Source organism: Chinchilla lanigera, unplaced genomic scaffold, assembly GCF_000276665.1.
Source record: "Chinchilla lanigera isolate Chin_1 unplaced genomic scaffold, ChiLan1.0 scaffold00093, whole genome shotgun sequence".
NCBI classification, from domain to species: Eukaryota; Metazoa; Chordata; class Mammalia; order Rodentia; family Chinchillidae; genus Chinchilla; species Chinchilla lanigera.
In genome coordinates this window covers 5,807,733-5,822,765 of record NW_004955494.1, presented here as the reverse complement: position 1 = coordinate 5,822,765, position 15,033 = coordinate 5,807,733, and the positions used below count along the sequence as shown (strand labels likewise).

General features: G+C 35.7%; 1 pseudogene; it reads left to right on the top strand.

The window, feature by feature from the left end:
• The window catches only part of LOC102011212, a 35,654-nt pseudogene extending 20,959 nt beyond the window's left edge, over window positions 1–14,695 (top strand).
• The last annotated feature ends 338 nt before the right edge of the window (window positions 14,696–15,033 follow it).

Below are 15,033 nucleotides of genomic sequence, written 5' to 3'. Positions count from 1 at the left end.
AATAATATTATTTAAGATGGGTTTCCAAATATTGAAAAGATTAGAACACAAGAGAGCTTCTGAAAAGAGATCAGGTCACATGAAATCAGTGTTTCTCACGGGCTCCTACAGCCATTCCCTAAGACGTAGAAATCGAGTTTAAAAAGTATTTTACAGAATGCTATGCTGTGGAATCATGCTCTGCTGCTTAGGGTGAAGCAGATGCTCTTAGGGGGGCGGGAAGCCTGGTGGGCTCATGGCTCTAATAGATCCAGAACAACATTAATCAGTTTTACGTATTATAGTCCTAAGTAAGATTCCTTATTCTGAGCCAGGTACTGTTTTCATAGCTCAAAAGCTAGAAATACCAGGATCTACTCTGATAGGAAATTCTCCAAACGGTCCCATTCAAAAGTCACAGTCTTGCCAGACCAGTTAGCATTTATGCTTTGATCATTTCGGTCATGTTTATATTCAGATGTATATTTGACCAAAAATGTCTATGATTTATAAAACAGCAAAATGCTAGGCATATTTGGACAATAAAATATTTATCCTCTTCATAAAGTCTCTTTTGCTCATTGTTGTCAATTTTTTTGAAGTTCTCAAATATTATTTTGAACATTTTACTATTGTTAATGATAGGGTAAGGGCCTAGGTTGTTGAGATGAGAATAAAAGCCTTTGGTTTAAGTTTTTGATAATCTTTTCCCACATGATTTGGCTAAAATAGCATGCACAGGTTTGAAAATTTATCTTTGGCAAAAATGTATAATAATTGTGCTCCTTATTGTATTATATGTACTGTAATTAATAACCATACATTGATAGCTCACTAAGGCAGAACATGGGCTTAGATCTGTTTTTCCTAAAGGGTATTTTGTTTAAAGTTAAACACTCAAGACAATGTGGGCTTTAATATGGAAAAGATATATTCTGGAAAATGACTGGAAAGAAGTTTAGAAGTGAAGCACTTCTTAGAGTGTGTTGGTGTGTGGTGTGGGTCCCAAGAGGAAAACTAATTACCTAAGTGAATTTTTCTTTCCAGAGGTTACCATTCTGGAATACACTTTTGGAGAACCATTGAGCTACGCATTTCCCCCATTTGAAAGTGTAACTTCATTAAACACATATGTACACACCGTCATATTGAGAGATAATATGTGTTTCAGAAAAATGTGTTGGTTGATAAACTGGAAAAAGTAATTTCTTCTTGAAAATTGATAAATTCTGAGTTATCTAAGCACTTTATATTCTTTCTATTTATTTGTAGAAATGTAGCTCAGCGGCAGAGCACCTGTCTGGCATGTGCAAGGCCCCGAGTTTGATTCCCGGTACCCACCCCAAAAAATTATTCTGCTATTTAAAGATAATCTCTTATATAGGTTAAGTTCTATTTATCCATGCTTATTTTTAAATTGAGAATATTTTTCAAAAAGAATAGATTTTATCTTCTTAAAATTATAAAGTATGCACTCTCTGAAAGTTGTAGGATGATCCAAAAATTGCCTCTGATAATCTGTTTCAGACTAAAGAATCCATGAGCTTTAACTCAGTGACCTAAAAATAAAGAATTTCCAGCTTTTCCCACCACTTCCATATTATATTATCATATACAGGTAAGTTAGATAGAAACATTATAGGCAGTCAGCCAGGACTAGGCCCTCGAAGGAGTCAGTGCGGAAGATAACTCTTTACAACTGTGGGTGGAGACATGTTCCTTAAAGGCCAGACCTCAAGACACAAGATGAAATGATTACACCTACATACTTCCTTTAGGGATGAAAAGCAGTGACAGATACTCTAAATAGACATCAATCACCTAGATGGAGGCCCAGGAAGAGCCACTGACTCAGCCTCTTCAGAAAAGCGTCCATATACACTTGTTACATGACTTGCTTCCCATTTGATCCCCATTTAATTGACATTACCTAAGTGACTATACTTGTACTCTTATTAGCTGATTATAGTTTTGTCCCACCTTAGACCGCCTCACCTCGTTGTTCTGCTCCATAAACTTCCTTGAGAAGCAGAGTCCCCAGGAACCCACTCAGGACCCCTTTTGTCTCTCTTACACAGAATCTTTCTGTCCCCCTACTAAATATTTTCAGCTCTTAACTTCCATTGTTCCTGCAATCCATTCTTTAATTTTAGAGAACATGAACTTAGCATATTAGACATCTAGTAGGCTAACAGGTTGAGAGTTATATATAATATTTGCCTTACATTATTTAGATTATTTGGAGGTCCTATATCATCCCTATATCAATGTCATGATTATAATCAAGACCCTGAGTGTATATCGAGAACTTCAGATTACAGCAACACAAGAGATGGAATGAAAGAGCAGAGCCTCTGTTCTGGAGCCAGGGTCTCTGCTTCTTGGCTTTATTCTTGAATTGAGTGAGTGACCATGCAACGCCAGACACCACGGGAAAGCGCAAGGTGGACAGGGAGAGAAGCTGATCAAACAGGAAAATGAAGTTCCTTAGAAGAATCAGAAGTAATTTGGAGAACAAAAAAGAATATAAAGGGGCTGGGGACTTAGCTCAGCGGCAAAAGCACCTGCCTGGCAAGTACAAGGCCGTGAGTTCAGTTCCCGGTACCGGAGAAAAACCCAAAAAAAAAAAAACAAAAACAACAAAAAAAAAAGAATATAAAAACACATACATGATTTTGCATACTTAGATCTGGTGGTGTGATCAACTAATTTGAAGGTAACAATGTGCAATGGAATTACAATGGTGAACTCCTACCATCTTGTCTAGTGAAACTCTGTATTATCTCTACTGTTTTATCAAAAAAATTATTTTCTTATTCCCTATGATGGTCTGAGCAATCTTTCATTCTTACATCTGGTAATCTGAGCAATGCAGTTGAGGATAGCAATATGTAAGGTAATAACCACTGTTGATTTGTATTATTTTGTCTTGAGACCCTGTATCACTTTGAATGTTGCTTTGATTTGTTTATGTTCATGATACTATATGCTGCTACTGTTCTATTTTTTGTTTGCTTGTTTTTCATTTACTACTCTCTTTAAAGTAAACATTTAAAAGAACATACAATTACTTCCTTCCAAATAATTAGAAAAGGTCCTACTTCCCTACAGTGTGAGGAATCTGGTGTTTCCTTCCAAATGCCCCTGTCCCCCTCTGTGGGAGGGAAGCAATGGTCTGTCCTGCACCACTCCATCCTCTGGGAGACCTGGCTGCCCGCCAAGGCCACATGCTCCTCAACAAGGGTTACCAGCTCTCACCACCCTCCAAATGGAAGGCTCGCTCTGATGCATTGTCATTTTTGACTGGTGGGAGGTCAGTGTCTGGTGTTCTGCAGAGAAGTGCAATGCCCCTTGTACACCATGATCCAGAATTCAACTATATCATTGACATAACTGAAATATTGGCTTCCATCAACTTTTTAAAATTTCATTTATTTTTTTAATATTTAGTTTTGTTAGAACACAGATGAGAAGAAAATTCCTGCATAATGTTGCATTCATTAGAAACTCCTAAATCCATGAAAAGTAAAAGATGCCATTAAAAAAAGAAAGAAGTAACAACTATGTGTGGAGGAGAGGAAGAAGTTTAAGAACACAAAACACAAATACCAACCTCAAAATAGATGAATAAATACATAGACACATAGGTGGAATCTAAAAATTTATGAAATGTAACAAAAATTGGAGTAAAATTAGATGTATATGGATGATTGTGGATGTTGTAGCAAACGCCTCACCACCAAAAAACCAAGCAGCACTCTGAGAGGTAGAGGGATCCGGAGGAGCGAAGTGCCCCAAAGTCTGAGCCCTGAGCATCTCTTGATTCTTTTAGGGGTTTTAGGCTGAGTGCATAGGCTGTTATAAAAGCAGAACAGGGCATGGTTAGACACAGGGGTTTGGGGGTTGTTGTCCAAGCAAGATAACAGAAGTGGAAGGAATGTTTCAGCTAGAGAGTTGTTCTGTGCAAGCTGGCTGTTTTGATCTTAAATTTTGGTTTCCTAAAGTTTTGTTTTCCTCATCAGTTATCTGTGAGGTTTCTGAATTCCTACCAAGAGAAAGAAATGCTACTTTAAGCAATTAATCATGTGTAAGATGGAAAATGGTTAGGAGAGCTTCTAGGAGGCCACAGAAAATTCAGTCATTGTTCAGACAGTGATTAGAAGGACACTATAGACTTGGTTTGGTAAGGATGGCACTCAATATAGCTTAAAAACTGTGTCAAAATTGAACTCACTCATCATAAAAAAACCCAGAAATTTAGACTCATAGGGAATTTCCTCAAACAGATACATGTATAAATGTATACAAAATCTCTTGGTCAACATCACAGTTAGTGACGGTCATTTTAATGGTAAAAGATGAAGCGCTTTCTCTCCTAAGATGTTAACCAGGAGAAGTATGTCTGCCCTCATGATGTGCATTAACACTGTAGTGGAGGTGATAGTGTATGAAATAAAAAAGGAAAAAAGAAAAGGCACAGAGATTTTAAATTACAAAAACAAAACTGATCCAGGAATCAGTATGTCAGAGGCATCTGTATATGCATGTTATTTCTTGGCCAATGTGAATAGTGCTGCAACATGCATATACAGATGCCTCTGACATACTGATTTCATTTCTGGTCACTATGTATGCAGTAGAAGTATTCCTGGATCCTACAGTATTTCTATTTTTAATTTCCTGAGGAATCTCCATGCAGTTTTTCATAATGGTGGGGCTAACTTAAATTTTCACCAACAGTGTGCAAGTGCTCCCCTTTCTCTACATTTTCACCAACACCTGGGAGTTTTCCCTTTTAGACCTCCATCCTTACTGGGGGGAGCTGAAATGTTGTACTTTTCATTTGTATCTTTCTGATGATTATTGCTGTTGTTGATTTTTTCATATACCTATTGATATGGCCAATAAAATTTTAAGCAACTTTACTGTGATATATTTTACATATCATAGAATGCACCCATTTCAATATACATTTAAATTCTTTTAGTAATGTTCCCTAACAATACAACCAGTGTCAGTTTTATAAAATTTTTATTTCTCACCCACAATATATACACAAAGAGACTGTTCATTCTTATCTACAGTTAATCTCTGTTCTTACCTCCAGTCAATTACAAATCTATTTCCTATCTCTTTACATTAGATTTTTCTGGACATTTTGTGTGTTTATATTTGTCATTTTTTGTATCTAATTTCTTTCACTTGGTTTTTTGTTTGTTTGTTGTTTGTTTGTTTGTTTGTTTTTCTTCCGGTACCAGGAATCAAACTCATGACCTTGCACTTGCTGGGCAGGTGCTGTGCCGCTGAGCTAAATCCCCAACCCTTTAATTTCTTTCACTTGGCATAATTTTTAAGTTTCATCTATGATACAGAATGTACTAATAGTTACTTTTGTTTTATTGTTGAATAATATTCTTTCCTAAGGAATATCATGTTTATCCTATCCATTCACCAACGGCTGAACACTGGTTTACGGTTTCAGCTACTGTATTACTGCTCTGAGCACATAATGCCTGTAATGTGCAGTCTTGTGGGTAAGGGTTTTGCGGACTTGGATGATGGGTGTTTATTTCTATTCTGTGGATGCCTAAGAATGTACCACTATTTTCACACATTCTCACTAATATTTGTTATTGTTGGCCTTAGTTATTAGAACTGTTCAATTTTTGTAACGTGTCCTGTGTGTTTGTTTGTTTCACATATTTTCTTCTACTCTCTAGCTTGTCTTTTCATTTTAATGCCTTCTTTTAAAATGCAAAAGTTTTGATTTTGATGTGGTAAAATTCATCAATTTTTTTCTTTGATTAGCCATGCTGTGTGTGGAGTTATAAAAAAACTTTGTCTAAGCCAATGTCTCAAAGATTTTTTCTGCTTCATTCTGATATTATTTCATACTTACACTTAAGTCTATGATCCATTGTGAATTCATGTTGGTATTCAGCATAAGTTGGAGATCTAACTGTATATTTTGTCCTGTAACTATCCAGTGGCCCAAAGAGTAGTCTTTGAATTGCTTTATTCACTGTCACAAACCAATTGACTAAATGTATAGGAATTTATTTCTGGAGTCTGCATAGTCTTACATTGCCATATCATTTTTTATGTCAGTATCACTCTCTTTTAGTAGTAACAGCAAAGGAAATTTTAAAATTAAGAAGTGAAAGTATCAAAAATTTTAATTACTTTTTAAAACTCTTCTGGCTCACTAAATAGTTTGTCTTTGCTTAATGTTAATGGACCTCTTTGTCAAAGTCTGAAAGAAAATGGTAAGGTGTGTTGAAATTTTAGTACAGATTGTATTGAATGTAAAAGTCCAGAACTGCAATGTTATACATACTGAGTCTTTTAATCTATGGACATGGCCTGTACCCTTATATGTAGATCTTCTTCATTTACAGATAAGCATGCGAGAGGCTCAAATAAAGCCTAAGAGATAGGTTCTCATTCTGCACCAAAGAATAAAGCAGCATAATCCAGTAAGGTTTATTTAAGCAATGTAAAAATAATTCATAATCAGGACACACTCATTATAATCCTTTATATCAGTACATTTAAGTAGAGAAATAAATGATTACATCAATCAACTCTTTAAGGGCATTTGATAAATTTCAATAGTCATTCCAAGTAAAGACTCAAAAAATGAATAGAAGTAAATTGCTTAAGTATGATAAATTCTATCTGATATCTAAAGTAAATAACATTATAGTACCTGCTTAGTACTTATTTTAAATACATTTCAAATAAGATCAGTGACTAGCCAAGGGTATTTATTGATATAATTAACATCCAATGTCATTTTGAATATTTGACAAAGTGCAAAGAAATATGAAACTTAGTGAGCAAAAATTAATGTCAGAAAAGAAGGGCTAAGAATCCTTCTGAGTAATAAGATTGAGATCCTAAGAAATCTAAAAGCTCTGGTACAAAAATCGATGATAATTAATTAATTTTTAAAGAGTCTAGTTGTAAAATAAATTACAAATTCAAGAGCTTTTCCATACAAGGACAATAAGTACCTACAATGGCCATAATAACACTACTTTCCAGTGAAGATGTTTGGCCTTTTTGTCAAAGATAAGGTAGCTGAGTATGTCTGGAGTTGTTTCTGCATCTTGTAATCTATTCCACTGACCCTGGATTGCTTTTTTTGTTGTTTGTTTGTTTTGCCAGGACCATGCTATTTTTTATCATGGTGACTTTGTAATATAAATGTAGTAGTATATTTTTTATCATGGTGACTTTGTAATATAAATAGTAGTTGATACCTTGTGTCAACTTGAGAAGTTCAAAATTTTAACTAAGTGACTCAACAGGGAGCCATGATCCTTACTTTGTAAACATCCTCATCCTGTGCAAGAGGAGGGCATGGAGATTGAGTGAGCTCTATACCCACCCAGGGGGGCAGGGTAGCCTTCTTACAACATAAGGGAGGGAAAGAGGTTTGTTATCCCCCCTTTTGCTCTTGCTAATTTTGCTGTCTTCTGCCACCGTGAACTGTTGCCCCTCTACCGTGCCACCCTGCCTTGGAGCCAGTTGATTAGGAACTGAAACGTCTACAAACTGTGAGCTAAACAAATCTTTCCTTCCTTAATTTGGGGTATTGGGTATTTTGTCCCAGTAATACAGAAAGTAGCCAAAACAATAATTAAAATTAGGGACTCTGATGGCCCCTGCCTTGCCCTTTTGCCCAGAATTGCTTTTGCTGTTTTAGGTCTCTTCTGGTTCCAAATGAATTTTAGAATTGTTTTCTCCAGTTTTGTAAGGTATGCTATTGGTATTTTGATTGGGATTGCATTAAATATGTATAACAGTTTTGGAAGTATGGCTATTTTTACTTTATTGACTCTGCCTATCCAAGAAAAAGGAACATCTTTCCACTTTTCTAACATCATTTTCATCTCCTTTTTCAGAGTACCATAGTTTTCAATATAAAGGTCTTTTATTTCCTTTGTTAGATTTGTTCCTAACTACTTCATTTTTCTTGATGCTATTATGAGAGGCATTATTTCCCTAATTTCTCTCTCAGTGAGTTTTATTATTAGTGTACTGGAATGCTATTGATTTTTGAGTGCTGATTTTATATGCTGCTACACAACTGAATTTGGTTATTAAATCTAGTAGTCTTTTGGTGGAGTTTTGGGGGTCTTCTATGTAGAGTACCATGTCATAATACAATCATGCAAATAATGATAGATTAAAATTCATTTTGTCTGTAATTAGAATAGCTACTCCTACTTTTCTCCAGGTTTCTGTTGCATGGAGCATTGTATTGTTTTCCACCCTTTGACTTTCAATCTATGAATTTCTCTTTGAATTACATGTGCTTTTTGTATGTGCCATATTGTTGAATCTTGTTTCTTGATCCAATCTGCCAATATGTTTCTTTTGATTGGGGAATTGAAGTCATTCATAATGATGGCTATAACTTATAGATATTGGCTTGTCCTTTTCATTATATTATTTTCCTGTTGTTACTTACTTATTTTGCCCTTCTATTTAATTGCTTGTCTTGCCTGGTGAATTTGTTCTATTGGGATTCTTGAAATTGTTCCTTTATTGTCATTTTCTAGAATATCATTCAGAGCTTTTTGATTTGGTCCTCCTGAATTTCTTCAGGTGTTCTTTATAGTGGAAGTATCTTTTTTCTCCATCAATTTTGAAAGATAATTCTGCAGGGTACATCAGTCTGGGTTGGAGATTGTTTTCTTACAGGGCTTGAAATATTTCACTGTGTGCTCTCCTTGACCACAGAGATTGTATTGAGAAGTCTGCCATGATTCTGATGGCTTTTCCATTATAGTTGATTTGTTTCTTGTCTCCAACAGTTTTTAATATTCATGTGTTGATTATCTGAATTCCTGACTATTATATGCTTTGGTGTATTTTTTCTGATCATGGCTGTTTGGATTTCTGTATGCCTCATTTTTCTATATGTCAAAGTCTTTTTCATGCTTTATATCTCCTTTTCCATGCTTTACAATCTTCTGATTCTTCATTGATTGCAATTAATCTTACATTAGTCTTCTTTGCATCATCTAGCTGCTGTTGGATTAATTTTTTGTAGTCCCTTGTTTTTTAAGACATTTTTCATTTGATGATCACCAGCATCAACTCTGTCTTTTAGATCTGATATTCTATGTTCACATTGGTTGACTCTGCTGTGTATACATTTCTTGAGACAGGGTCTTACTACGTAGTTCAAACTGACCTTGAACTCACTATGTAGCCCAGCCTGGCCTTGAACTCTTGGCGATCCTCTTGCCTCAGCATCATGACTTCTCAGATTATAGATATGTGCCCCCACACCTGGCTGCTGTGTATGTTTTCACTACCAGGTGGAGATTCATGCAGGATTGGAACACCTCATGTATACCCATGTTACCTAGAGTCTGGTGCTAGATGTCAGACAGAGTTCCTGGCAGGTCTAGGATTGGAGCAGGGCAGTGAGAGCTGGATGCAAACTTAAGTGTGTCTGAGGTGAAGAATATGAACTCAGATTGGACCACTGCTATTTCTGTGTACTAGATGAATGTCCCAGTTGTTGTGAGATAAACTACAGGCTCCTGGAAGTGACCCACATGTGCCATGGGTCAGATATTGAAGACTGCTGACATAGGCAGTGATCACTTGTTTATTCTCTCCAAGACTGAGATCTAGAGGGTAGAGAGGAAGCCACTCCCATCCCCAATCACTCACTTTTGTGTGTGCCAGTGAAAATACTACCTCCTCTGTGTTTTGCTATAGCCTCCTCTATGTTTGGAGGGAGACAATGAAATGAAGGTCCTGAATATCCCAAGTCTATCCTGTGAAACTAGATGTTGCCATGCTACTTGGGCCCCTCCAGATATTTGGGAAGTTCTCAAAATGGTGATTTCTGTAATAGTGAAGGGTGGAGGCCCTGCAGGCCAGTCCTGGCAGACCACTATGTGCATATTTTGTTTAATCTGTAAGTCTTTTCCATATTGATTTTTTGCAACAGGGTGTATGTCCCACCTCTTCTTCCAAATACCTGTGTTTAAAGTTGACCTTCTCTGAGTCTCTCAGACATGACTCCTCCTCTATTCAGCCAGGTTGCTGAGCTTCAGGGAAGCATTTTCTCCAACAGAGGTAAACAAAGGTCTCCTGATACTTCCAGTTTTGAACTTTGATCTCTACTCCAGGCAGTTGGGATAAAGTATGATACTTTCTGGTAGTGCTGGCCCAGTCAGTGAATGATCATGAAGTGGAACATTTGAGGTGCTGTAGTGGACTATAGTGCTAAGCTCTGATGCTGACCTGGTTATTTGCATATGCAATGATTGTTTCAAGTTATGATGTGACTATCAAGATGTAACCCAATCATAAGTTAAGGCTCTTCTGTATATTCAAAATACTGAGAAAAAAGAAAAATCTGTTAATTCAGAACTCCATATCCAGTTAAAATGGCCTTCAAATATGCAGACATAATACTGTAAAGACAATTCTAATGAAAAAAGACCAAGAGAAACAACTGTTAGCAATTGTGTATTATAACACCAATACTGTAATAAATGTTATAGGATAACTAAAGGGAAATGACATGAAAATGTAACTCAGATGCATAATAAAAAAGAAAAGCATCATAACTCATAACTATCTTATTTTCATAATTTATTTAAAAGGCTTGCTTTTATGAAGCAAAATTATAACAATGTGCTGTTGGATTTAAATCTCTTTAGATATATATGCTAGTAAGATGATATATACACCAGCAAAGGATGGGAACTGGAGGTCAGTTGGTGAAAATTTACCTTATTTTAAGTGAAGTAAGTCAGAATAACATGAAGTAGATTATGAAAAATTAAAGAAACATATTGTTTGTAATCACCAGAGCAGCTATTTAAAAGTATACGTTTAACACAAAGAAAGACAGACAAAAGAGTGGAAAGAGAAACACATGCCAAATCAAACACAAATACTAAAATGACCAGATCTATAATAATACTAATAATGATACCAATGTGAGTGAACCAAACAGTTTAATCCAAGGAGATTATTAGGCTGAATAAGAGAAAGGAAAACTATGCAGTGTCTAAAAGACATACTTAAAGTTGAAAATAAAAATATGGAAGAAAATACTATAGGAATAATAAGCATAAGAGGCCTGGAGTTGTTCTATTCATACAGAAAATAGGTTTAACCAAAAGGCTTATTGTCAGTTACATAAAAGACATTCTAACTACGTTGCTCAGTTTACCAGAAAATATAACAACCACTGTCAATTTGTATTATTTTGTCTTGAAACCCTGTATCACTTTAAATGTTCTTGTTTGGTTTGTTTATGTTTGTGATACTGGTATGCTGCTATTATTCTATTTTTCTCTTTGTTTCTCATTTACTACACTCTTTAAAATAAAATTTAAAACATAAAAAGATACCCCGTAAAGATATGAGTCAATAAAGCAAGATGATATAAAAATTACACTTTATTCATCTAACAAAAGATTAAAATAAATTAAAGAAAGACTGAAGAAAACTGGAAAATTAATTATAAAGGAACAGTTAGCTCTGGATATTTCAATGTTCTCTCCCCATAACATAAACAACCAGTAGACTAAACAATGCAGTCTATCAAATCATCCTGATAGCCATCAAAAGCTCAGTAATTGAAAAGTTCATGCATTTTGAGGTGTACATAGAACATCCATCAACATAATCTATTATACTATACTAGAGAAGATGTAACATTAAATGAAAAGAAATTAAATTCAACATAATTAAATTCAAAATTAAAACAAAGAAAACCCAGATATGTACATTTTTAAAATGCACATATTTTAAATCATCTGGTTTATTGATTGTGTCAGTTTGAGAAATTTAGTAGCTTAACAAAATTGGCTCAGCAAATCTACACCCTAGGGTGTAGAGACCTGCTCTAGGGTGGCTGCTTGCACAATAGGATGCAGAGGACCCATCCTAGGGCCACCTGGATGGTATAAAAGGGAAATGAAGGACAGACTAACTTCTGTTCTTTACAGGAGCTCCAGTGTTCACCTTCAGCTTGGACATCATCTCCTGTCTTCTAGTGCAGACTCTTTGGCTTCCACCTTGGATCTTTCAGTCTGCCAGCATATACTCTTCAACCTTCCATCTCAGACCCATCAGCCTGATAGGGACTTGCATGGAACACTGCAGTGAGTTCCAGACCTGGGACTGAACCCTTCAGCCTCCAGTAGGTAGACATCCTCTGCATGCTCCCTCATCTGACGGACAGTATATACGCATAACATACAAGGAATTCAAAAAACTTAACAACATAACAAGTAATACAATTAAGAAATGGGAAAACAATCTGAATATACACTTCTTTAAAGGAAGATATACAAATAGTAGACAAATGTATGATATAATGCTCAGTATGATCACCAATTAGGGAAATGTAAATCAAAATCTCAAAGAGATCCCATCTTACCCCAGTTACAAGGGCTGTTATCAAAACAAAATAAAGTATAAATAGTAATGAGGATGTGGAGAAAAGAAGTTCTTATACACTGTTGGTGGAAATGTAAATGATGCAGCCATACAGAAAACAGTATGAAGATTTCTCAAAACATTAAAAATAGAGCTATCACCTCAGCCAGAAGTCCAGTGTCTGGGTATATATATATCTGAGGAACAGAAATCAGTATGCTGAAAAGAGCTCTGTAGCCCATATTCTTTGTAGATTGGCTACTATTGCTAATTCATCCATAGGTGAATGAATTAAGAAAATGTGGCATTGATACTCAAAGGAATACTTTCCAATATTTAAATGAAAGAAACTCTGTAGCTTGTGACAACCTGGAAGAAGCTAGAGGACATCACGTTGTCTTAAATAAACCAAGCACAGAAAGGAAAATACCACCTGATACATGGAATCTACATGGAATCCTACAAAGTTGAACTCAGAATTAAACTGAATGTTGGCTACCAGAGGCTGGCCTCTGGGAGTATTGGGTAGATGTTGGTAAAAGAATATGTAATTTCATTTACCCAGGAGGGTAAACAAAAATAAATTGCAGTCATTAGAGAAATGCAGATTAAATGCTGAGATTTCATGTTACTGCAGAAAGAAAGGCATCATTATGAAATCAAGTAACAACAAATGCTCGTAAGGTAGCAGGAAAAGGCAACACTTGTCCATTGTTGGAGGACATATAAACTAGTAAAACCACTATGGAGAACAGTATCGAAATTCCTCAAAAAAATTAAAATTAGAAATTCCATTCCATTGTGATTTCCCCCACCTAGGTTTCTTTCCAAAAGAGTTAAGCCATCATATTACAGTGATACATGAATACCCATGTTTATAGCAATACAATTTGTAATAGTTAAATTTTAGAAATACCCCATATGTCCTTCAATAGATGAATGGACAAAGAAAATGTGAATATATGCCAGTATGTACTCTGCTATAAGAAAGGATAAATTTAAGGCATGTGTAGAAAAATGAATACATCTTGAACCATAATGCTCAATGCAATAAATTGGCCCAACAAGCTTGAAAATCATATGCTTTCTCTTATACGAGAAAATGAAAGTATAAATAAATACAAGAGTAAAATAAAATACATTAGGAAACAGAAAAGTAGATCTTTGGCAAATGGGAAGAGACTAAGAGATGGAGAGAAGGTGGAGGGGTTAGGGGAAAGGAAGGTGAACAGAAATAAGGTGTGACATGTACATGTACCAAATACCCACAGTGAGTGTGTTCATGATGTAAAACAAACGTGGCCTCATTAAAACATCACACGTGTGAAAACTGCTGAGAAAGAAGGGTTGTAATTGTTTTCTCCATGAAAATATAGTAAATAAATGATGTATATATATATATATATATTAGTTTATTTAGCCATTCCCCAGTGCACACATATATCTAACCATTCTCTTGAATGATATAAATGTATACAGTTTTCATTTTTCAATTAAAAATTTTAAGTAAATAGAAAGTAATTGATGGAGTGTCACTTTTATTAGCAATTCAGTAAATAAGCTACAGTCAGGTTATAGTCATACTGAAGCTCCCCAAAATTGACAAGCTGTTGGATTCTGGAAGACGTGGGAGTGTGGCTTGAACATGGAAAACTAGAAAGCAAGAAAGTATGTGACCATGAAGTGAATGCTTATTCTCAGAGATCAGAGACTCAAAGAAAAGGATAGATTAAAACCTAAAGAGAAGGAAAGAAAGAGCCCAGTGCTCTGAAAGAAAGAGAAGTCCCCCAACATTCTTCCTGCTTATTCTTTCAATATAATGTGCAACTGGGCCCACCTTATCTATCCTGGTGGACACCAACTTTATCAACTTCTCCATCAAAGCCAAATGGGATTTAGTATAATCAGTGACAGGCCATTTTATGTGAAGTGTATCCCTTGTATAACTGACTGTGTAATGGCTGAATGGGAGAAACTGGGATAGAGGTATTGAATGGCTCTAAGGATCACCAAGGATCCGTGATTTGAATGACTGATTACTTTGCACATACAAAGAGAACTGTGCAATGACTCCACAGTGCAGACAGTAACTCCACACAAGTGTTACATTGTGGCTATGGTTGACCAGAAACTTAAACAAAGAATCCAGAAGATCCCTAGAGTTCCTATCGTGTACATTTCTAACCACTGATACATCGAGCTAATGTCCCATGATTATAGAGCCCGCAATTCTAATTCTTACAAGACAGAGTTCCTCTGCCTTCCTCCAACCAACTTTCCGTTTTAAGCTCATTGAACAAGCTATATAGCATGAATTATTATTCACCAGTTTGTTCTATTATCAGCTAAGTATGGTTAAATACATTCACTTTTGAATGCTTTTGGAAAAAGAAAAAGATTGACATGTTGTTGAAATGGGTCTAATTCTGAAAGAGTACCAGAGTCCCAGAAAATAGAAAATTGGTAGCTTGGTGCAGGAATATGATGGGAAATCTGATGCAAGAACAAGTCAGCTTCTAGTTAAAAGTCTTCAAAATAAGTTCAGGATATCAATAACAAAGAGGGAAATTAATCAGCTTTGTGTGTGCATGTGTGTGTGTGTGTGTGTGTGTTCAGTAACAAGTA